Below are 25,003 nucleotides of genomic sequence, written 5' to 3' on the forward strand. Positions count from 1 at the left end.
GCCTCAGCAATAAAAAGCAAAATCAAAATGAGGAAAAAATGCAAGCGAACAATCACATACCAATGTGGAGGGTGTAGAAATGAAACAAGGCCAAAATATTGCTTTGAGCGACAGAACACGTCAGAGGAGAGCACATTGTATAGTAGGCATGCCGATCCATCGCTTCGCCGATGTTGACAGCATGTCTAATCAAAAGACAGCATGTTCCACTTCACAAACATATCGCATTGCAAATATATGTGTGTCTCCATAAGGATATAAAATGAAGTAAAACGTGAAAGAACAAAAAGGTCCTTATATAATACATGGTAGTTATTGTTGATGCTGATGTCATCATGGCTGTTGTTTGTGCGTGCTGCTTGCATATACATGCAGTGGGGTGCAAAAGTACGAGTGAAACAGGAAATTTATTAATTGAAACATGACGGCAAAATAAATCATTGCAATATGAAACCAAAATAACTTTCCAAGGGATTGCCATGAACTCTTACGGATATTACGACACTTATTATAATTGGAAAATAAATAAAATCTGTCTTTACATATTGTTGTGGTTACCAGATTCGCAAACCACCATTCAGGTCCCTTAGGTGAGGTATCTCGGTAAGTGCATGTGTAGTTAGGCCCAAACCCGTTGTCTAGTGGGAATACATGTCATTTATACGTGCTGCGACTCTTCAGGATAGCCGTTTTTCTTTCACTATCTTTATTTTGGACCAACCGCCATGATCACAACCACAACATCAACCACCGACCACAACCACCGCTTCACCACAACCGCCACGACCTTCACGCACACCTCACAACCGTAGCATCGCCACCGTTCTTGCCCCGCTGTGGGTACCGGTGTTGGACTCATGCAGAACGCGCGTCGAACAGCGTGTACAAAATCACGGATTTTCTGCTTCAAAAACGGATCAAAAACGACACACGCCCACTTTTTGCCGTCCAATCGGTGAGCGAGGGGCGATTTGGCCCCGCCTCCAGAACGATCGATATATGCAAATTTGTGGATCAAAAAGCCTTCACGCCCACTTTTTCTCGGGCCAATGGGGAGCGAGGTGAAAGGTCAAAGGGAGGGGGTCAAAGGCGAAGTTACGGGGGGATAAAAGGACGGTGTTCGTCAGTCAGAGGAGAGTCAGCAGAACGAGAACGAGGAGTCGGAACGAGAGAGTCAGCAGAACGAGAACGAGGAGTCGGAACGAGAGAGTCAGCAGAACGAGAACGAGGAGTCGGAACGAGAGAGTCAGCAGAACGAGAACGAGGAGTCGGAACGAGAGAGTCAGCAGAACGAGAACGAGGAGTCGGAACGAGAGAGTCAGCAGAACGAGAACGAGGAGTCGGAACGAGAGAGTCGCAAACAAGAACGGGTCGGAGAGTCAAGAAGAGGAGAGTCGGAATCAGAGGGTCAAGACTTCGCGGGCGGTGGAGCTGCTCGTCGTGTGCGTTGGAGTCGGAACGGAGGGGACGGAGCGGTGGAAAGGCGGCGACACCAGACGAGGGGGTGCTCGCGTCGTGCAGGAAGCTGCACCCGAAGGAGGCCGACAGCGCGACCTGGCCGAGGTGGAGACGCTCGTCGCATATAATAAAGATCCTCTATACCCCGAGCATCAGCAACCCCCTCCTGTTTCCCCCCGCGCTGAGATAGTGCGACCAAGGGGGCCCCGTTCCCACCCCCTGCCTGAGACTGTCCACGAGGCCCGCGGGTTGCGGGGCCATCGCCGCTCCGCGTCTCATCACCAGACGGGTAGGCCCGACCCGGTCTCGGCCTCAGGCCTACCTCATTCTTGGGGGATTTCTTTTCCTTGGTTTTGGGTATGTGTTGTCGGCGCCGTCTGTGAAGTAGAATTGTATAAGTGTTGCCGTGTGCTCGGTAGTCGGTATTAGCTCTGCACTGTGTTTTCACTTTTATGTTTGCTTTTTGTGTAAATGGAAGTGTGTTTTCTTTTTTTTGTGTGCATTTGGTGGAATTGTATTTGTGTGCTTCCCGTGTGCCGAGAATAAATGTGCTTTATTGTTGAACTGTTCTCCCGCTTCGCTTCGTCTTTTCCCCCATTGAACCCTCATCTTGCTTCACGTAAAGGGTTGGTGTACTGTACTGGGTTGGGAGATGCTTAGCAGGCAGACACGATGTACTGTACTGGGTTGGGAGATGCTTAGCAGGCAGACACGAAGCGGAGGAACAGTCGAGCCGGGCTGTGTTGCACGAGTGCGAGCCAGGGCGTACTGTGCCCGCGGCTCTCCTTTATTCCGTACGCGGTACACTCACGAGCCGGCCGACTCCAGTATTACTACCACGCCTCAGACGGCGTGCACACCTCATATCCCTCGCCGAACCCCACGGCCACTCCTCCAACCATCACGCCCATCATGCATCATCATCATGCCCCTCCCCGCGGGCATGACTACACCACACTCCTCCCTCCTAAAAGTATGATTATTAAATGATCAGTATTATAAGAAGCATGCAGAACACGAAGGATTTCGTATAATAATCATGGAAATAAAATGAAAATAACAAAGTATAATAGCACATCACATCATATAATGCGTGGAAGCGAGCTACTGGAGAAGCACAGCAGCACGACTCAGCAAACCCGCCCCCAGGCAGACCTGAAACAGATAAACCTTTCGAGGCCGGACCCCCGCTGTCTGGAACCCGCGGCGCCACCGCCAGACCCAACCGACCTTGGTGGGGGCGCTGAACAGCACCCTTTGCCGGAAGCAACAAATACTCCCCAACCTTCATGCACCATAATCAGTTAAGATTCCACCGCATGGCCAAAACGGCCTTGAGCGCACCCAGAGAGCCACGCCCCAGGCGCCAGGCACGTCTGACCTCGCTGAAAGCAGAGGTGGGGGTAACGCCGACCAGCGCACGAGTCCCGGCCCCGAGTCGATCTCCGAGACCCACACGGCAGTTAGACAGTAGTAATTCCATTTAAACCCCACTTCAACCATAAGCTCGTTATAAATCAATAGGAATAACATTCGAAGCATCGTAAATTCATTTTTCCGTACAGCGCGCTTTTTTGATAAAATCCCAGCACATGACAAAGCAATTACCTGCGGCCTGGAGCAACTGGAGGCTAACAAACCTTCTTTATTCGCCCCCACATCACATTGACCATAATCCAACTCCCATTGACTGATCTCCGCCACATCCACTTTTACATGAGAACTGCTGGCATTTATTTCAACAACGTTAAACTGCATCACTAGAGCAAGGAAAAACACATATGCCATGAACAACAACCCACAACCCGCATCACGAGTCCGCTCCTTGGTTGTCGACTCGATGCTGCGACTCGCGATTCCCTTTAACGCCACGGGCCCACCGCCACCTGTTGAAGCTGCCTGAACCACACCGATGCGCATTGCCTCACGAACCTCGGTATTCGACGAAGGTCTCGAAGAGAGCACTGGCACATCTGGAGGCACAAACCGGAACCCGTTCCGACCCAAAAGGGTCCGGCTCGCCGAGCCCGGCTCCTGCTCCGGCTCGCCGGCATCATCATGCCCCGGCTGCAGGCTGATCTCCAGGTCACTGGGGTCCTGCTGCGGTGCCCCTTCGCTCCCGGTGCGATCGTGCTGCGGTGCCCCTTCGCTCCCGGTGCGATCGTGCTGCGGTGCCCCTTCGCTCCCGGTGCGACCGTGCTGCGGTGCGCGCTCTCGTCCCGCACCGCTAGGCGTGCGAGCACCCTGCGGCACTTGAGCCATCGCGCGGACTTGCGCGGTCACCGGTGTCTGCTCGATAGATGAAACAGTCGCGATCGCCGAGTCGAATGTGATGTCGGTCAATGGCTGCTCGCAGACAATGTCAATGGCTGCTCGCAGACCAGAAATAAAATGATCTCTGAACCGTGCCGGATGCTCCTCTGCCGTGAATTTGCACGGCACAGCCGAATGCGATGCGCGGCCAGCACGAGTGGACTCAACTCGACACCCGATCCGTGCCCCGCTCACTTCCCCCCCCCCTGCCACTGATCTTGTCATTTCCGGATCAATCGCAAGCAGGGTTCGACGCGGGACGGAAGGATCGCCTCGCACACCGCCATCTATGACCGTAACAATGGGCGATGACCCTCGGCCCACACACCGTAGATGACCTCGAGAGCCCAGACCGCCGTCCGAGTGATTGCATTGCCACGCTCGCCCACGACCCGCGCCGCAGACCGTGCGCATGGCCGTGCGTGCCTGGCCCATCGCGATGACCCCTAGACCATCTGCTGTGTCCCGACCATCGAGACCTCGGATATTCTCCAGAGCTTGCGCGACGTCCAACGCCACGTTCGAGCCGAAACGCGTATCCTCGACAAAACGAACAAGAAAATGAACCAAATGAACGAACGTTGCCCACTCGACGTGGCCGAAGTAGATTCCGACGAAGGCGGGCACGTGTACGTTTGCCATGCACCGACCCTTTGCCATGTTCGCGCCGGCGAGACCTTTGGCTCCGTAGCCTGGAACCGCACGGGTCATTTGCCGCCCTTACACACGTCGATCCGCCGATCCTCGTCGCCACTGTTCGTGCACACCTCATATCCCTCGCCGAACCCCACGGCCACTCCTCCAACCATCACGCCCATCATGCATCATCATCATGCCCCTCCCCGCGGGCATGACTACACCACACGAGTGCGAGCCAGGGCGTACTGTGCCCGCGGCTCTCCTTTATTCCGTACGCGGTACACTCACGAGCCGGCCGACTCCAGTATTACTACCACGCCTCAGACGGCGTGCACACCTCATATCCCTCGCCGAACCCCACGGCCACTCCTCCAACCATCACGCCCATCATGCATCATCATCATGCCCCTCCCCGCGGGCATGACTACACCACAGTTGGTAGTGGGCTGAGTACGCCCGATAATTAATCGAACCGTCGAGGTCGACGATAACACCGCTCGGTTATTCTGATAGTACGGAACGGGTCGCTTAAGTGGCCCGTGTCCGAAGTCGACCTGCGGCGAGGTGCGATCGCCCGGTCTACCCTCCGCGTGGGTACTTAGGTAGTTCGAATTTGGCGAGCAACCCTATCCCACGCGGGGGCTGATTGGCTCGATCGCGGTGAGACCGAAAGGTCCACCCGTGACTGGTTCCCGGCGTTAGTCCGAGAGGGTCACGACTGGATTGTCCGTCCGGTGGGCGACGTGCCGCGATTCGAGTTACGTGGCCGTTCGCACGCCGGCGGGCGCGAATACCGCAACACTGGTGTCAGGAGTGGGATACAAATTCATCGCCCTCCTCGCGGCACTGGTATCGGAGAACAGGAAAACGGGCTCTCCTGTCTCCGGCTAAATTCACGGGAATCGGTCCAGGGGTGAGAGAAGCGACCCCCGATTCCCTCCAAATTACGAGCGAGCAAATTAACCCTTCACGAGAAGCAAGATGGCGTCTCAAGGCGAGCGGGAGCCGGGGGTATTAGAAATGGATGTAGAATGTGTAGAATCCATGGCTCAGGATGGAATCCCCGAGCAGGAAATGTTGATTGTGCAGGAACACGAACTCGCCCAACTGAACCCAGGGCCCGAGGTGGGTGCGGCAGCGGCCGCGGTGTATGACACCTCCCCCCCCCCTCTCCACCAAAACCCTTCCCCAACCCCTGCCGAAACGGCTCAGCTGAGTGCATCCAACATGGCCCAGCTATGCGCCATGCTGGCGGCAATGAACGAAAAGATGAATGCGAAAATGATCGAAAAAATGGATGCAAACACAAATGAAATGAAAAACGAAATGAAAGGCATGAACGAAAAGATGGATACAAATACAAACGAAATGAAAGGCATGAACGAAAAGATGGATACAAATACAAACGAAATGAAAGGCATGAACGAAAAGATGGATACAAATACAAATGAAGTGAAAACGACGATGGATGCGAATACACAGCAAATGAGGGAAGAGATGAAAGAGCTGCGGGGTGAGACGCAGAACATGGGCCGAAGCCTGCAGGCGGGCATGAAGGCCGTGACCAGGGAGCTGGGAATGGCGACTTCACGTGTGGGAGCAAACGAGCTGGAAGGGGGTACAACGGCTGACAGGCCCGCGGTGGAGGCGGGTGAAAAAATAATTCGTGGAACGTGTTGGGCGAGGGTCGTGACGATGACCGAAAGGGAAAAATTAAATGGGGAGACCAAAACGTGTGAGACGAGACACGAGGTGACGACAACGGAAATAATAGTTGAGACAAGGGAGGTAAAGGGTGAAGAGTTGGCAGAGACACGGGAGATGGGAACGATAGAGGGAAGACTACACGATGAAGACGGGGTAAGTGACGCGCACGCACACACGGAGGTAGTGGAGGACAATGGGGGTGAGCTCGCGGAGCGTGTAGGGACCTGGTGCGAGCAGCGGGATGGCCTCCTCCAGGAACGAGGGGAGGGAGTATGCCCCCTTGAGGCGAGTCACGACCAGGTGAGTTCGGTCGTGTTTTGCGAGGTTGAGGGGACGAGTGCTGTGGACGGGTGCACGGAGAGCTTGGGTGGTATAGAGGCCCCGGAGACCCTTGTGGGGACACGAATCCCCAGTATGATTGTCCCTGTGTGTGTGGTGCAAGGTGTGAGTGCGTCCCCGTGTGTGGAAGCGACCCCGTGTGTGATTGGTGTGGTGGCGATGGTGCCGGAGTACGTGCTTCCCAGCACGCCGTGTGTGGATGAGGCACCGTGTGTGGAAGAGGCCGTGTGTGTGAGTGAAACGGCCAGTGTGGATGAGGCACCGCGGGTTAGTGCCCCCGCGTGTGTGGGTGAGGAACCGTGTGTGGATGAGGCACGGTGTGTGGATGAGGCACAGCGGTTGAGTGCCCTCGCGTGTGTGGGTGAGGCACCGCGGGTGAGTGCCCCCGCGCGAGTGAATGGAGCACCACGTGTGAGTAGTATGGTTTGTGTGAGTAGTGAGGCACGCGTGAGTGAACGGCCGTGTGCAAGGTCGCTGTGTGCCAGGGAGACCGTGTGTGTGAGAGAGCGGTATGAGAGGGAGATGTCGGTTGGCATGCGGGAGCACGCAGCCGCGTCTCCCGGTGTGAGTTTAATGGAGTGGACTGTGTGCGTCGTAACACGCAGGTATGCGCGTGTGGAATGGAGACGACGAAGGCGACAGAGGAGAGAAAGCCGGGTAGCGGCTGTAGCTGTTTCGAGGACTGTGCCGGGTTCACCCAGCAGTGAGCACGCGGTTCGTGCTGTGCAACGCACGAGACCACCACGTGCTCGCTTGCGAGAGTGAATTCCCGGTCCGGAAACGCACGCGGTGGATTTGCCGATCCCGCGGACGGACAAAGTTTAGGCAGGTAAATGGATTTGGACCGGACGGGTTCTCCACGCGATCGTGTGTGTTAAGCTCCAACGGGCAAAGCACATGTGTTCGCGTGGGGAACCCCTCGAGACGTGTGGCTTGTGTTTTTTTTATTTATTTTATTTTTTTTTTTGCGCACGGTGACGCCATGGCTGCACGTGGGGTTGGAATTCGGCAGGAGGGGTATCTCTGCCGGATGGTCCCGTCCAAGGAGGGACGAGGAACACGTGCAGCTGCATGACGTCACGGGCAGGTGCAAAGTGCGCGAGCTCTGAGTTGCCGCGCAGGTGCTGCGCATGGAAAAAAAAGGAAAAAAGCAAGCCTCACTTTCGGGTGTACAGGATTCCTGGGCAAAGGGTGAAAGACCCCCTTACCCTGGGCACAGGATGAAAACTAGTTAGGGGGAAGGGTTAGCTTAGTTGGACCGACTCCATGGGGCAGGGGTAAGTCCTCATGGAGTCCGTGGAATGGATTAGGTAGAGGGATTTAGTGAGCTTTAGGTTGGGAAATAAAATGATTTATTTGGAGACCGTGACAGACTTGTGGATGTGTAGAGGGGACGTAGTTTAGCTACGTAGATTAAATGGAACGTGCTGTAGTTTAAGGGACGACGTGGGAGCACGAGTTAGTTAGGGGATGTAGTTAGGAGGATGGCAGAGTTCAGCGGTGTGTGTGTTGAAGAGTTGGAGAGTTGTGAGGTGAGTACTTGGTGAGTGAGTGAGGCCAGCGGGTCTGTGTGAGTGGAGTGAATGGGGAATGCATGGTGCGATGAGTGATTGGGGGGAGGAGTGACTCCCGCCCAAGGGACCCCGGGGTCAGAGTAAAGTGAGTTAGCTGGGTTAGTCAAATTGAAAAATGGAGGTCGTTTTGCTGTTGGTGGGAAAGTAGGCTCGAGACCCATTTGGAGGGGTGCAGGAGCCCTGTTGACGGGCTTGGGAGCGTGGCTGCGAAGGGTGAGTATCGCTGAGTGGGTACCCCGGGCACCAGGCTGGTCGGCCGTGGTAGGCCAAGGGCCCATGGGGGGCCGGGATAGAGTAGTGGGCACGGGTGCGCCTGCTTGGTGCGGGGGCCCGGGGCGCCATTAGCCGCGTGGGCAGTGTTGTGGGCACGGGTGACCCTCGGAAAGGGGCCCGGGAGGCCGGCCTGCCACGTGTGCGTTTCAGGGGAGGTGCCATGGGGGGCACTCCCCGGTGTTAGGGAGCTGGTAGGCTCGGAGGCAGTGTAGTGCCCGGGGTGCCATAGCGGGAGATTCGGCAGAGGGTCGTGCCTGCCAAAGGGAGCCACGTGTCCCAGCCAGGAGACCGTGTGAGGGCACGGAGAGAAAATTGGGGGGCGAGGCCCGAAATTGTAAGGACACCAACACAGGCGACGGGAATCTGGGTTGTTAGAACCAATAGTTTAAGCGAGAGGCGCTTGTTGAAAGCCCCGGGGTAGTTTAACAGTTAAATGGTTAGGATAGATTAGGAGATGTACCCCTCCGCACCATCCATCCCCTCGCTGTCGTTGTGGGCCGCTGGACCCACTTGGTGTTAAGATCGCCGAACTCTGGGGAGGCCATTCTGAGGCTTCGTTGGGCCTCGACACAGGACGTTAGCTCTCCCTTGTTCCCCTCCGGGAAGGGAACGTAGGGGTTGGGAGTAGGCTAGGTGACAGGATAGGTTAGCCGAACAAGGACGATAAAGGGGGTTAGGGGACGATTTATAGTGGGGGAGTAAAAATAAAAACAACAAAAAAATAAGTTGGGGCTAAATTGGGGTTTGACAAATTAAGGGAGTGGGTATGTACAGTGACAGGCAAAGGCGATAGGTTGGGAGGGAGACGGGTAGGTAGGTCCGAGCCCGCCTTCCAAGTGGCCAGCACCACCGCACTCCCTCCACCAACTTCCACTGACGGCAAAAGCTGGCCAGCTTCATCTGCTGGCTGTGTTACTGCAAGGCCTGTGCCGGCCAGTTCATCTGCTGGCTGTTTTTCTTCAAGGCCTGTGCCGGCCAGTTCATCTGCCGGCTGTGTTTGCCTGCAGCGGCCTTCTTCTGCGGGCTGTGTTTGCCTGCTGCCTTTGCCATGCCATGCCCACTGCCCCTGTTCACCAGCCCCCGTTCAATTTTTGCTTTGCCCCCCCCCCCCTGTTCGTTTCCATGTGCGCCAGGATCAAGGCAACAGTTTGCAAGCTGCAAGAACTGCCCTGTTGGCAGGTACAACACGGGCCTGCAGTGGCAGCCCGTGCACCGTGTTTGTGTCCATGCATCCATTCGTTGTGCTCATTGCGTGTGCCACTTGAGCTGGCACGGAGACTGCGTTTGTGCAGCCCAAGCACCGTTGTGGTTCACTGAGTTCAGTTCAAAAGGGAAGGCCTTGGACTGTGTGAGCAGCCAGCCACGTTCCCTGTCACCTGCATTGTTTGAGCCAGAGACTGCATGTGGGCAGCCTGGCTCCCTGCTAACTGCTTTCTTTTGCAGAGTTCAATGATCCTGGGCCATGGTTTAGTGTAAGATTTGTAAGTTAAGGTAAGATGTACTGTACATATGAGTGCGCCCCCGGCATGTTTGTCTTAGCGCCGGCAATTTTATTGAAGTCGTCCGTGTGAGTGAGTTTGTTTAGATAGTTACGCAGCCCTCAGGTTATTTATTTTGGGGACACGAATACCATGAATGTCGCACTCAGGGACCCGTAGGTAAAATGTACTAGGGGAAAACTACACATGATGGCACACGAAAATTTGACGACTCGGGACGAGTCTGTAAAAAGGGAAGGGGGTAGTGTTGTGGTTACCAGATTCGCAAACCACCATTCAGGTCCCTTAGGTGAGGTATCTCGGTAAGTGCATGTGTAGTTAGGCCCAAACCCGTTGTCTAGTGGGAATACATGTCATTTATACGTGCTGCGACTCTTCAGGATAGCCGTTTTTCTTTCACTATCTTTATTTTGGACCAACCGCCATGATCACAACCACAACATCAACCACCGACCACAACCACCGCTTCACCACAACCGCCACGACCTTCACGCACACCTCACAACCGTAGCATCGCCACCGTTCTTGCCCCGCTGTGGGTACCGGTGTTGGACTCATGCAGAACGCGCGTCGAACAGCGTGTACAAAATCACGGATTTTCTGCTTCAAAAACGGATCAAAAACGACACACGCCCACTTTTTGCCGTCCAATCGGTGAGCGAGGGGCGAATTGGCCCCGCCCCCAGGGCGATCGATATATGCAAATTTGTGGATCAAAAAGCCTTCACGCCCACTTTTTCTCGGGCCAATGGGGAGCGAGGTGAAAGGTCAAAGGGAGGGGGTCAAAGGCGAAGTTACGGGGGGATAAAAGGACGGTGTTCCTCAGTCAGAGGAGAGTCAGCAGAACGAGAACGAGGGGTCGGAGAGTCAAGAAGAGGAGAGTCGGAAGCAGAGGGTCAAGACTTCGCGGGCGGTGGAGCTGCTCGTCGTGTGCGTTGGAGTCGGAACGGAGGGGACGGAGCTGTGGAAAGGCGGCGACACCAGACGAGGGGGTGCTCGCGTCGTGCAGGAAGCTGCACCCGAGGGAGGCCGACAGCGCGACTTGGCCGAGGTGGAGACGCTCGTCGCACATAATAAAGATCCTCTATACCCCGAGCATCAGCAACCCCCTCCTGTTTCCCCCCGCGCTGAGATAGTGCGACCAAGGGGGCCCCGTTCCCACCCCCAGCGAGGCACTGTCCACGAGGCCCGCGGGTTGCGGGGCCATCGCCGCTCCGCGTCTCATCACCAGACGGGTAGGCCCGACCCGGTCTCGGCCCCAGGCCTACCTCATTCTTGGGGGATTTCTTTTCCTTGGTTTTGGGTATGTGTTGTCGGCGCCGTCTGTGAAGTAGAATTGTATAAGTGTTGCCGTGTGCTCGGTAGTCGGTATTAGCTCTGCACTGTGTTTTCACTTTTATGTTTGCTTTTTGTGTAAATGGAATTGTGTTTTCTTTTTTTGTGTGCATTTGGTGGAATTGTATTTGTGTGCTTTCCGTTCGTCGCGAATAAATGTGCTTTATTGTTGAACTGTTTCCCGCTTCGCTTCGTCATTTCTTTCTTTGAATCCCCATCTTGCTTCACGTGAAGGGTTGGTAGTGGGCTGAATACGCCCGATAATTAATCGAACCGTCGAGGTCGACGATAACACCGCTTGGTTATTCTGATAGTACGGAACGGGTCGCTTAAGTGGCCCGTGTCCGAAGTCGACCTGCGGCGAGGTGCGATCGCCCGGTCTACCCTCCGCGTGGGTACTTAGGTAGTTCGAATTTGGCGAGCAACCCTATCCCACGCGGGGGCTGATTGGCTCGATCGCGGTGAGACCGAAAGGTCCACCCGTGACTGGTTCCCGGCGTTAGTCCGAGAGGGTCACGACTGGATTGTCCGTCCGGTGGGCGACGTGCCGCGATTCGAGTTACGTGGCCGTCAGCACGCCGGCGGGCGCGAAGACCGCAACAATATAATCAGTGTGACCCAATTTTGCCTTGAGAACTTTCTCAACTCCATTTGGGATCGATTCAATTTGTTTATTGCTCGCCAGGCCTAATGTTCAACTAAGGTTAGGGCAGAAATTTGTAATTTGGCCACGGTACTGGTGATAGCTCGCCTACTCTTTGCAAAGGACACCGTGAGATCTAACATCCACTAACTAATACTAGCAGACAGGATGCCAAGTTAAACGTCCGTACGAGGGACGCCACACACATAACAATGAATCGCCCTGCCTGTGAAACTCCAGGATGACAGTTTATATCTGGTTCGGGCCGAGCCTAAATAGCTGAGGCGATTGTGCACATCTGTCGGCCATCCTGCCAGACTGAGAGATTCAATAAACAATACCAGACACAAATAATAGCGAGCTTTGAGAAAAACGTCTTGCCTCACTGATACAAATTGAGCACTACATGGAAATGAACTTGAAAAGCAGAGACGGATTAAGAAAGGAAATAAGGACAACTACGTCTGTCAATTAAAGGAGGGAAATGAAACTCAAAAATTATGAAAGCTGCTGTAAATTTAAATAAAACAACTCCAAAACTAGAACAGCACTTGGTGGAGTGCATACCTCCACCAGAATGAACAGTTTTATGTTTTGTAACCCACTGATTGGTTGGGATGCAGATCAGGACTTTCGTCCTTGTCACACACAAACATCTAATTGGCTTGTTCTTGTCACCTCCCCAACTGATCCACAAAGTTTTGTCATAATCCGTCCACAGCTTTTTGAAATATTCTGTTCTGTATCATTTTGGCACCATCTCTCAATGGTCAAAGAATCGCTTAAAAACTTTTTCTTTTTTAAAATAATTTCTTGAATCTGGATCCGGATTGTCACGAAAAATCGAATCACTTCGTCCTTGTCACACATCCAACCTGTCCACCAAGTTTCGTCAGGATCCATCCTTAACGTGTTGAGATATCCTGCTCGCAGACACACCGGTGAATTGTAAACATGAGTTTGTACTCCCAGCAATGGCATGTAGCAATGAAGCATGGTCTCTCACAAAGAAGATGGAAGAAAATCGACTACCATGCAAATACGCTGTTTGGCGTAACCACAGGGGACAAGAAGAGAAATGACTGAATCGAACAGAAAACAAAATTTGTTGACATTTTTGTCACAATCAAAAAAACTGAAATGGATGCGGCTTGGCTAGACATGGTGACGCGGCTGGGCAAGAAGAACGACCAATGGGCACCAATAATTAAACTGGCAATCGAGAGAAGGCCTTGGAAGAAGCAAAGGTACCCATTTTCCACAGATTCGAGGGTATGAAGAAATTTAAAGACTCACTGGCATAAAATGGTCTCAAATTGCATTGAATATAATGGAATGGAGGATGCTGGCGGAGGCCTTCGGACTGCGGGGGACCTAATAGAGCTGGTCAAGCAGAATTATTTAAACCCCGGTCCAGATGGTGTCACTCAACTTCTAGAAAAACAATTTGACATTCTTTACCAACATTACGTTTGAGCCTTAAATGAAACTCGTCCAAGAAAAAATAACTTCAAAATCATAGTTCCTGGAAGGCAACAACTTCCTCACCCCAAAATGTGAAGAAACCAAACTACGTAATCTGCTGATGGAGCTGAATCAATGTTAGCGTAGCTTCAATCCTCACGGCACTTTTAGATTTGCTTTACACATTCTTCAGTCGTGATGCAGTCTTTTTTGGCGATACAATGCACAATGTATTCTTAAACTCAATGACAAGGAAGGGTTTGGAGAGAATTGTCACGAGATTTATTCTACAGCCACGAGTTAATTGCATCGACAAGTTTTAATTTGCCTATCAACCAGGCAAATCTGTTTATCACGCAACCCTGTTTCTGATGGACGCTTTCCAACAACACCTCGACACAATTGGATGTTATGATAGGGCTTAAACCACACCTATTATGGGAGAAGCTGCAAAAACCTGAATGTCAACCCACCTCTCATTCTATGGATCAGTGACTTTCTACACGATCGGTCTCAGTGGGTACAAATCATCATAATACTTCATCAGAACAGATAACAACGAGAGGGGGAGCACTCGGTAGAGTGCAAAACCTCCGCCGCCAATACTGCTAGGTCACTCAAGTGAACCTGATATTCTATTCATTCAATTTGACGTCAACAGTGCGCACAGAGTTATAGTTTGCAACTTTCCCTTTTACATACTCAATTCATTCGTCATAACTAGATTCCTTGAGACAGAAATTGATTTTACGTGGGTATATCCTCCTGAAGTTCCAAAATCAGCCGTAATTATAATTTTGGCATGTTTTTTGTTGGAAATCACTTATAACATGTAGAAATGCAAAAGAAAAAAATCGAAATTTTTTTGAAAAAAAAGTTACAAAATTTTGTTTTTTTTTTCTCGAACAATTTTTTTTTTGTGGGGGGTTGGAAATCACTTAAAACATGTAGAAATGCAAAAACAAAAATTCAAATATTTTTTCAAAATGGCCGCCATAGCGGCGATGTTGGACTTTGGACCAAGTCCAAAATCTAATGGCATGATCCTTGGACCATACCTAATCCCCCCACCAAGTTTCGTCGAAATCCGTCCAGGAGTTTTTCCGTAATACTGTTCACAAACAAACAAACAAACAAACAAGCAGTCATAGACTGGTACTTACAAAATCGTCAACTTGACCTCTGACCTTGTCTAATAAAAGCTGTCTCTGGAGAAGGTAACGACGCAAACCAGAAGTTTCTACGATGATTCTGTACCAAACCATCAAAAATCGAATGTTTTGGATGTTTGACCTCACTGTGACCTTGACCTTTGACCGATTTTGACCAATATCTAATCAGTGCTAGCCACCACCCTCCTGACTCACGTGGTGTAATTTGACATTGGTTGCTTCTTCCGTTCTCGAGTTATCATTTTTTGGATGTTTGACCTCACTGTGACCTTGACCTTTGACAGATTTTGACCAAAATCAAATCAGCGCTCACCACCACCCTCCTGAATCACGTGATGTAATTTGACATTGGTAGCTTCTTCCGTTCTCGAGTTATCTGTACCAAACCATCAAAAATCGAATATTTGACCTCACCGTGACCTTGACCTTTGACCGATTTTGACCAAAATCTAATCAGCACTTGCCATCACCCTCCTGAATCACGTGATGTAATTTGACATTCGTAGCTTCTTCCGTTCTCGAGTTATCGTGCCTACAAACAAACAAACAAACAAACAAACAGAAACGGAAGGCATCAATATACTTACGAAACCTTTAGATTTCGTAAGTAACAAACAGACAGGGGTGAAAACAGTAACCTCCGTCCATCTTCGATGGCAGAGGTTAATGAACACTGGGCGCCCCACAAAGGTGGGCTCCTTCACCATTGCTTTTATTCTGAACAAGCAAATATAACCCGTCACTTCGCTGACAGGAATATTGAGGGCGGGTGGGAGAGGAAGGGAGAGAAAGAAGGGAGGGGGAAAGAGGTGAGGATGGGTTAATGAGCTGGAGCGAGGAAGGGAGGGGGATGAGGAGAGCGATTCCTCACCAAACGTCACGACACACTCCGGGAGTGGGGGTGGAAGTGAGGAGGATGGGGGAAGAGAGGAGGGGGAGGGGAAAGTGGGGAGGGGTTTTTGGAGGAGGTAAGCATCAGGGGAGGGGTTCTGGAATTGCGTTTGACAGGGGGACTTGAGAAGGTAAGGATGGAGGGGAGGGGATTGTCAACTTGCGTTAGGTAGTGGGACTTGTGAAGACTTGGGGGTGGGGATGTGTGGTGAAGACTTGGGGGTGGGGACACACACACACATTACAGGATTGAATGAAATAGGGTAATTTAAAATAGCATGTTAATACAGCACATGAATACCACCCAGAGATGGGAGGGGTTTGGGAGGAAGTAAGCGTGAAGGGAGGGGTAGGGAAGGCAGTGTGAGGAGAGGGGAAGGGAAGGTGGCATGAGGGGAAGGGAAGGCGGCGTGAGGGGAAGGGAAGGCGGCGTGAGGGGAGGGGAAAGGAAGGCGGCATGAGGGGAGGGGAAAGGAAGGCGGCATTAGGGGAGGGGAAAGGAAGGTGGAATTAGGGGAGGGGAAAGGAAGGCGGCACTAGGGGAAGGGAAAGGAAGGCGGCACTAGGGGAGGGGAAAGGAAGGCGGCACTAGGGGAGGGGAAAAGGAAGGCGGCACTAGGGGAGGGGAAAGGAAGGCGGGACTAGGGGAGGGGAAAGGAAGGCGGCACTAGGGGAGGGGAAAGGAAGGCGGCATTAGGGGAGGGGAAAGGAAGGAAGCATTAGGGGAGGGGAAAGGAAGGTGGCATTAGGGGAGGGGAAAGGAAGGCAGCATTATGGGAAGGGAAAGGAAGGTGGCATTAGGGGAGGGTAAGGCTGTGCGAAGAGAAGGAAAGGGAATGCAGCGTGAGGGAAAGGGAATGATAATAAACATGCCCAAACAGCAACATTTTCTTTTTAACCACTGGGTTCTACATAAAAAAAACACTGAGTGAGAGCATTTAAAACCCACGTGGTCTACGTGGCAAAAGCCTGTCTGCATGCATGCTCACACATGCAGAGACCTTTGCACACCTCCGGTCGGGTCACTCCAAATCCAGTTCCTACATGCTACACTCTGGGGAAGGAGTTTTAAATTCAAAACTAAACCATCAGTCCTTAATAGTCCCCTTAACAGAGGGGGAGTGAAGGGGTCACAGAGAGAGGGGAGAGAGAGAGAGAGAGAGAGAGAGAGAGAGAGAGAGAGAGAGAGAGAGAGAGAGAGAGAGAGAGAGAGAGAGAGAGAGAGAGAGAGAGAGAGAGAGAGAGAGAGAGAGAGAGAGAGAGAGAGAGAGAGAGAGAGAGAGAGAGAGAGAGAGAGAGAGAGAGAGAGAGAGAGAGAGAGAGAGAGAGAGAGAGAGAGAGAGAGAGAGAGAGAGAGAGAGAGAGAGAGAGAGAGAGAGAGAGAGAGAGAGAGAGAGAGAGAGAGAGAGAGAGAGAGAGAGAGAGAGAGAGAGAGAGAGAGAGAGAGAGAGAGAGAGAGAGAGAGAGAGAGGTGAGAAAGAGAAGGGGATTCTGGCAGATGTGACGTCCAGTTTAACGTCCATCTGAGGGACATTTATGAATCACCCTGCCTGTGAAACACCAGGATCACAGTTTATAGCTGGGTCGGGATTCAAACCCAGGCTAAGTTGAGAGCGAGCATACGTACCTCTCAGATATCCTGCCGTGATGTGACGATTCATTGCTTTGCAACAACTGAAAATAGTTTTTACTCATTGTAATCAACTAATTAATTTTGCTTTCCCAACTCTGGAAATGTCCCCACAGAAAACCACGCCGCAGTATCGCCATTGAAACTTGTGGAGATTGAAGCATGAAGAGCCCTCACCAGATGGCTTAAGCACTCAAGCAAGCACTCCAATGAAACAGTTTAAGAAACTTTAAAAATAAAATTATATGTATCAATCTAAAATCGGAAGTGACGGGTCGTTTAATGAAAAAAAAAAGAAACGTCGTGTAAAATAAAAATGCACATTTTCAGCGGGTGAGCCACCGTCCAAGGCACCGCATGACAACAAAGGGCCAAACGCAGGTGAGTGGGTCTGAACTTTGTTCAAGTCGATTGATATTGTTACGTTTTGCGGGGGGGGGGGGGAAGAGGGAGTTATACATCACCATAGAGCAGATAGGAATGCACAGAGTAGCATGGTCCTTTTGCAAGTAGATAGCCATCTCAGTGGACAAGTAGGGAAACGTCAGCTTCAGAATTGTTTTGTTTGCATGTGTGCCACACAGAGGGTGGTGCGTGGTAATAAGTAGGTATTATGGTTAAGGAAACCGTGTGTAAAACCTCCATGTCAACATCTACCAGAGGGGCACCAGGAGAATTGGTACGAAAGAGGCGGAGGCGGAGCTATGAACGCCTCCCGAGGGGCGGAACAAAGGATTGCCAGGGAGGGGCGGAGCGCCACCCTGAGAGGGGGGGGTGGGGGGCGGAGTCATAAACGCCTCCCAAAGGGGCGGAGCGTTGCCGAGGGAGAGAAGATGGATGACCCTCATCGCAGTTGAAAGTCCGAGGTGAAAATGATGGGAGGAAGGGGATTTGGTCTTGAAAGAACGATCGAGAGAGTTGGTGAGCGAGTTGAAAGTCTAAGGCTTAAACGACGGGAGGAAAAGGGCAGTTGGGCATGTGTGTGAGAGGTGCATCGAGTTTGAAGGAGAAAATAAAAGCCTGAGGAGAACCGTCGACTTCTGAGAAAGAAGAGGAGAGTTTTAAGGAGGTTGTCCTGCCTGCCTGCTTCTGTCGGCCTCTGCCTGCCTGTGCCTGTTCGGCCACCTATGCCCTTTCATCGTACCTGCACTGCGCCATCCCTGGAGCCTGCCATGTGCAATCACCGCCTGTTCGTCTCCCCAGTGTCTGCTCACCTCATCGTCCAGCTCCTCATCCTCATCACCTGCTCCTCCCCAGGGCCCTAGAGCTGAGTCCCCAGGTTTTGTCCCCTTCCAGTCTGAGGCTGAGTGCAGAGCGTGGCGCTTAGTTACCCTCGCCTAAGGCGAGGGTATTGCATTTGGGTCCATTTATCTGTCTGTCTGTCTGTCTGTCTGTCTGTAGAGAACTTTGTGTTTTTCTCCGCAAGCGCTTGTCAGATTGAGAAGAAATTTTCACCATTGGAGTGTCTATTTAATGTCGAATGTTTTCATTATAATTATGACGTCATAGGTCCCATGGTGTGGCAGCCATATTGGAAAAATGGAAAAACTTTGGACCTCTGTATCTCCGAAACAGCACAAAGGAAAAAATTGAAACTTGGCACGTAACAAGTACTCATGGGGAATGAGTGTGATTTTTTTTATGACACCATAGGTTCCTTCGTTATAATGTCATAATTGCATATGTAGAATGCTACATCCGATCAGTATGAAAAATTTTGAGGGTCATCTAAGAGAAAATGGTGCACAGAAAAAAAAAATTTGATGACATCATCAGTAACGTCATTCGGCAGCCATATTGTTTTTTGTTTTTTTAACTTTCAAAAATCTTCTTCTCTGAAGTGGCTGAACATATTGAGGTGAAACGCTGTACGTATGACCGCCTGTGCATGAGGAACAAAAGGTTCACACATGTGATGTCACAAGTCACATGGTTTGGCAGCCATATTGGATTTACCCAAAGACCTATAAAAGTACACCACTCAAAAGAAGTCCTGGCAAGGGTCTGTAATCTCCGATTGTTCTTTTTCTTGTTGCTTTTGTTATCATTTACCTTATTGGATAAATTATTTATTATCGATTTGTGTCCTCTTTTCTTCTCCATCCCATCCCACCATCTCCTCCATCGCGATTAAATCATCCCTGGTTCTTTTGATTTTTGTGGTCTGGGAAATAAACCCCTTTGGGTTTAAAGGCTGCAAGGTTTTCGTGCGTCTCCTCACAACCCCCGCGCGTGTTGTCTGCCATAATTCGGAACACCATCTGAGGGAGTAAACCGCCAGTTCGGCTCATCCGTCCAGCGTCAGTGTTAACTGACCTGGACACGACAATATATTCAGTGTAAATACTTTTGCTGTGTATGACCATCGCTTGGAAACAAACAACCCAGCAACTTGTGGAGCACTCAGCAAATGGCTGAAGCACTCAAGCAAGCACTCCAATTAAATGGTTGATAAGGAATGGCTGGCTTGCCAAGCGATTGCCGATTGGTCAAATAAACACCATGCACAAGGAGATGCCCGGAATGTCAAGCAATGTCCGAATTGGACAAACTAATACGTGCTCGTAAAAAAAAAAAAAAAAAAATAATAATAATAATAATAATAATAATAAATAAATAAACCACACAGGCCGTTTCTTCGCTCTCACGTGCCCGTACGTGCGTGACCCGGAAGTTCGATATTATTCGCAGTTATGATTATTCGCAATTTACTTTTAATACCCAATTATTCAATTGGCGCCAACGTATTTTACCTTTTCGCAATGTCGTGGCAAGGAAAAACAAAAAAAGAGAAGAGATAGAAAAAATTTACTTCCTGGTTCGGAGCATACCAGCACTCTGATGTTCCCGAAATTTATGCACCGTCTAATTTGAAAACGATCATAACTTGGGCCATTGTGTTTATCTATAAATGTGCATAAGAAATCGAGAAATTATTAGAATACACGAAGTCATCATTCTCAGGAAGCCCGTACATTGTAACCCGTAATGGGGAACGCGGCTGTGCTTCCCTTCCCCATCGGCCACGCCCACGCAACAACGTGTCTTCCCATTGGTTTGGTAAATAAATGGCCATAACTTGGGAAGCACTTGTCCGATTAATATCAAACCTTGAAAAGGCACATCCTCAGATCCCCAGCAATATACCTGGCAAGTTTCAATTAGATTGGACCAGAGGTTGTCGAGAAACAGCGGTCACACACACACACACACACACACACACACACACACACACACACACACACACACACACACACACACACACACACACACACACACACACACACACACACACACACTGCTGGAATTATAGATAGATGAATACTTTTTTTAGAAGTCGCAACTGCTGCTGAGGTCAATAAAGAAGTTTAAATTTTGAAATTTGGCACAGATGAGATTTTTGAGGTTATGGCATTTGTGGAAATGAAATAAAGCCACGAACACTGGCGTCTCCAGAAGTTTATAAGCATTGCAATGTATCCAGCGATTCTTAGGTATGATGATGAGGCATGTGGAAAGAAAACAAAAAAAACTATCATGAAGAAACCATTGCGACCTGTTGCAAGTCAAGGCATTGTTTATCAGGCCAAAATAAAATGGTGAATCAAGACCCCAGCGAAGGACAGCAAGGTGACCAAGGATAACACCTTGATAAAGGATAACTAAATAAGGCTGTTGATTATCTTCAAAAGGGGTGTTTCCATTCACCCAAACAGCCAATTTTCATTCATGCACTACCTTGGAATTTTGTTACTACGCATGCAAAGTTTGGAGCCGCTAAATTTTATGGTGACACGCACACGCACACACCAGAATCGGCACTTGGCATATCAAAAATGTGTGCCGAGTAGAATGGATAGATGAAAGAGAGAGAAAATGGATGGATGAAACCCTAACAGCGACACAGATGGGAATGGTAGCGGTTCGTTGGACGACGGGGAGGATGAGCCAACCACAAATGAAAAATTAAAAATCATAATGTGTTCTGGTCCTGCAAGTGGTGCAATAAAACAATTGAGATTGGAATCGGTGCTGGTCCAAGGCGGTCAGCTTGGATGGCACCGCATGTCAGAGGGTGTGAGCAGTCCAGGCTGGACGGACCGTGGGAGTGTGGACGACTAAAAGAAAATTTTTTTTTTAAAGCATAACGAATTCCCCACGGGAATCAGTCAGGGACCTGGCGTGCTGCTGATGCAACACCCCGTGTCGGTGAGAGCAGGAATGTTTCGCGTTTTTAGGCCCGATTTCAACCCGTTAATGAGCGCCGATTTTGATGCGGTCATTACACCTTCGTTAGGAGGCCTACTGTTGGCCTGAACGGTTTAGGTGGCTGGCTTAAGATCCTACTATCTTGAGTTGAAGCCCCTGTCGTTCCGTTGAATGAACACCACGTAGGGTTGACTGAGGTTGGCAAAACGAGTACCAACGTGCTGGGACTAGGCCAGGTTTCATCAAAACCGTGTGTTTGGTTCAAGTGATAATGACTGAAGTGTTTACAGACTCACTCACTCAATCACTGGCTCACACTGCTCAATCGCAGAAGCTCACGCAACTAAAGTCCAGGTGAGGCGAAACTTCTTACGACTAAAGGATATACCGTACCGTACTGTACAAGTACAATGTTGAGATCCATGCTTAGTTTCACCACACAGATTCTCAAACATGTGGTCATTGACATGCTGGTGAAAGGTTGTCGTTTTAACCACGAGAGTTTCGCCGATTGTGATGGAGCAGAACGTTTGGTTTTTCTTGTTTGTGTACGTCAAGGCTCGTGGAAGAGCGAGAACACAGAACGGATCAGGACACAGCAGGACAAAAGGAACAGCAGAAAGAGAAGGGGAAATGGCAACAGCAGGGTGGACGGACAAACAAGGCAGCGTCAGGGTCGGTGCTGCTAAATGGTGAAACTGGGTGGTTTGCCATTGCCTTCCAGCAGTAGTTATGGGAGGAATTTGGAATTTGTTCATGGTGCTAGAAATGGATCGCAAACACTTCGCGATGAACACCCTCATGATAGAGGAAAGGAAGGGGGATGAAGCATGGGTTAAGGGGTTGGAGAACATAAGACGAGGTGTGGGTGGTGGAAGGGAACAGATGGTGTAATACGGTGTGGGTAGTGGGGGAAGAGTTTGTGAAATACGGTGTGGGTGTGAAGATGAGGTGTGGGTGGTGGTAGGGAACAGATGGTGTAATACTGTGTGGGTTGTGGGGGGAAGAGGTGGTGAAATACGGTGTGGGTTGGGGGAGGAAGAGGTGGTGAAATACGGTGTGGGTGTGAAGATGAGGTGTGGGTGGTGGAAGGGAACAGATGGTGTAATAGGGTGTGGGTTGTGGGGGGAAGAGGTGGTGAAATACAGTGTGGGTTGTGGGGGAAGAGGTGGTGAAATACAGTGTGGGTTGTGGGGGAAGAGGTGGTGAAATACAGTGTGGGTTGTGGGGGGAAGAGGTGGTGAAATACAGTGTGGGTTGTGGGGGAAGAGGTGGTGAAATACAGTGTGGGTTGTGGGGGAAGAGGTGGTGAAATACAGTGTGGGTTGTGGGGGAAAGAGGTTGTGAAATACAGTGTGGGTTGTGGGGGAAGAGCTGGTGAAATACAGTGTGGGTTGTGGGGGGAAGAGGTGGTGAAATACAGTGTGGGTTGTGGGGGGAAGAGGTGGTGAAATACAGTGTGGGTGTGGGTTGTGAAGACGAGGTGTGGATTGCAGAGGGCAAGAGGTGGTGCAAGACGAGGTGTGGGTTGCAGAGGGCAAGAGGTGGTGCAAGACGAGGTGTGGGTTGCAGAGGGCAAGAGGTGGTACAAGACGAGGTGTGGGTTGCAGAGGGCAAGAGGTGGTGCAAGACGACGTGTGGGTTGCGAGGGCAAGAGGTGGTGCAAGACGACGTGTGGGTTGCGAGGGCAAGAGGTGGTGCAAGACGACGTGTGGGTTGCGAGGGCAAGAGGTGGTGCAAGACGACGTGTGGGTTGCGAGGGCAAGAGGTGGTGCAAGACGACGTGTGGGTTGCGATGGCAAGAGGTGGTGCAAGACGACGTGTGGGTTGCGCGGGCAAGAGGTGGTGCAAGACGACGTGTGGGTTGCGAGGGCAAGAGGTGGTGCAAGACGACGTGTGGGTTGCGAGGGCAAGAGGTGGTGCAAGACGACGTGTGGGTTGCGAGGGCAAGAGGTGGTGCAAGACGACGTGTGGGTTGCGAGGGCAAGAGGTGGTGCAAGACGACGTGTGGGTTGCGAGGGCAAGAGGTGGTGCAAGACGACGTGTGGGTTGCGAGGGCAAGAGGTGGTGCAAGACGACGTGTGGGTTGCGAGGGCAAGAGGTGGTGCAAGACGACGTGTGGGTTGCGAGGGCAAGAGGTGGTGCAAGACGACGTGTGGGTTGCGAGGGCAAGAGGTGGTGCAAGATGACGTGTGGGTTGCGAGGGCAAGAGGTGGTGCAAGACGACGTGTGGGTTGCGAGGGCAAGAGGTGGTGCAAGACGACGTGTGGGTTGCGAGGGCAAGAGGTGGTGCAAGACGACGTGTGGGTTGCGAGGGCAAGAGGTGGTGCAAGACGACGTGTGGGTTGCGAGGGCAAGAGGTGGTGCAAGACGACGTGTGGGTTGCGAGGGCAAGAGGTGGTGCAAGACGACGTGTGGGTTGCGAGGGCAAGAGGTGGTGCAAGACGACGTGTGGGTTGCGAGGGCAAGAGGTGGTGCAAGACGACGTGTGGGTTGCGAGGGCAAGAGGTGGTGCAAGACGACGTGTGGGTTGCGAGGGCGAGGTGCATACGACGTGTGGGTTGCGAGGGCGAGGTGCATACGACGTGTGGGTTGCGAGGGCGAGGTGCATACGACGTGTGGGTTGCGAGGGCGAGGTGCATACGACGTGTGGGTTGCGAGGGCGAGGTGCATACGACGTGTGGGTTGCGAGGGCGAGGTGCATATGACGTGTGGGTTGCGAGGGCGAGGTGCAACGACGTGTGGGTTGCGAGGGCGAGGTGCAACGACGTGTGGGTTGCGAGGGCGAGGTGCAACGACGTGTGGGTTGCGAGGGAGAGGTGCAATACGGTGTGGGTTGTGAAGATGAGGTGCTAGACGGTGTGGATTGTGAAGATGAGGTGCAAGACGACGTGTGGGATGTGGAGAGGTGGGATATGATACAAACTATGAAATGTGTGCGCAGTGACAAGGGGAGGAGGTGTGGATTCGAGAGGTGAGGGTGTGAGACAAGGTCTGGGTTGAGGAAGAGTGTGTAAGTTTGTGTTTGTTTGTACGTGTGTGCGTACGTGTGTGTGCGCGTGTGTGTGTGCGAGTGTATGCGTGTGTGTGTGTACGTTACGTTTGTGTTCATGTGCGTGTACGTTTGTGTGTATGTGTGTGTACGTGTGTGTGTGTGTACACGTGTGTACGTGTGTGTACGTGTGTGTGTATGTGTGTGTGTGTACGTATGTGTGTAGGTGTGTGTGTGTACGTGTGTGTACGTGTGTGTATATATATGTGTGTGTATATACGTGTGTGTGTACGTGTGTGTGTACGTGTGTGTACGTGTGTGTATATATGTGTGTGTATATACGTGTGTGTATATACGTGTGTGTGTGTACGTTTGTGTGTATATACGTGTGTGTGTGTACGTTTGTGTGTATATACGTGTGTGTGTACGTTTGTGTGTATATACGTGTGTGTGTACGTGTGTGTGTACGTGTGTCCGTGTGTACGTGTGTACGTGTGTACGTGTGTGTGTGTGTACGTGTGTGTGTGTGTGCGTGTGCGTGTACGTGTGTACGTGTGTGCGTGTGTGTGTACGTGTGTGCGTGTGTGCGTGTGTGTGTGTACGTGTGTGTGTGTGTACGTGTGTGTGCGTGTACGTGTGTGTGTGTGTGTACGTGTGTGTGTGTGTGTACGTGTGTGTGTGTACGTGTGTGTACGTGTGTGTGTGTGTGTACGTGTGTGTGTGTGTATATATACGTGTGTGTATATACGTGTGTGTGTGTACGTATGTGTGTACGTGTGTGTATGTACGTGTGTGTATATACGTGTGTGTGTACGTATGTGTGTATATACGTGTGTGTGTACGTATGTGTGTATATACGTGTGTG

The 25,003-nt window shown here is 51.2% G+C and overlaps 1 protein-coding gene across 3 annotated transcripts in view; it reads right to left on the reverse strand.

Annotated features, from left to right (window-relative positions):
- The window catches only part of LOC147018843 (tetratricopeptide repeat protein 17-like), a 72,126-nt gene that overhangs the window by 43,628 nt on the left and 3,495 nt on the right, over nucleotides 1–25,003 (reverse strand). The window contains exon 1 of one of the 3 annotated variants that reach the window (XM_085898912.1): nucleotides 61–79. The exons of the other annotated variants lie outside the window; for them this stretch is intronic. The gene's annotated coding sequence lies outside the window, so the exon portion shown is untranslated. Of the gene's footprint in view, nucleotides 1–60; nucleotides 80–25,003 lie in introns of those variants that run through there. 3 annotated transcript variants of the gene reach the window in all.

This window comes from Eptatretus burgeri, chromosome 10, assembly GCF_056783735.1.
Source record: "Eptatretus burgeri isolate ZD-2024b chromosome 10, Ebu_testis_v1, whole genome shotgun sequence".
Lineage (NCBI taxonomy): Eukaryota > Metazoa > Chordata > Myxini > Myxiniformes > Myxinidae > Eptatretus > Eptatretus burgeri.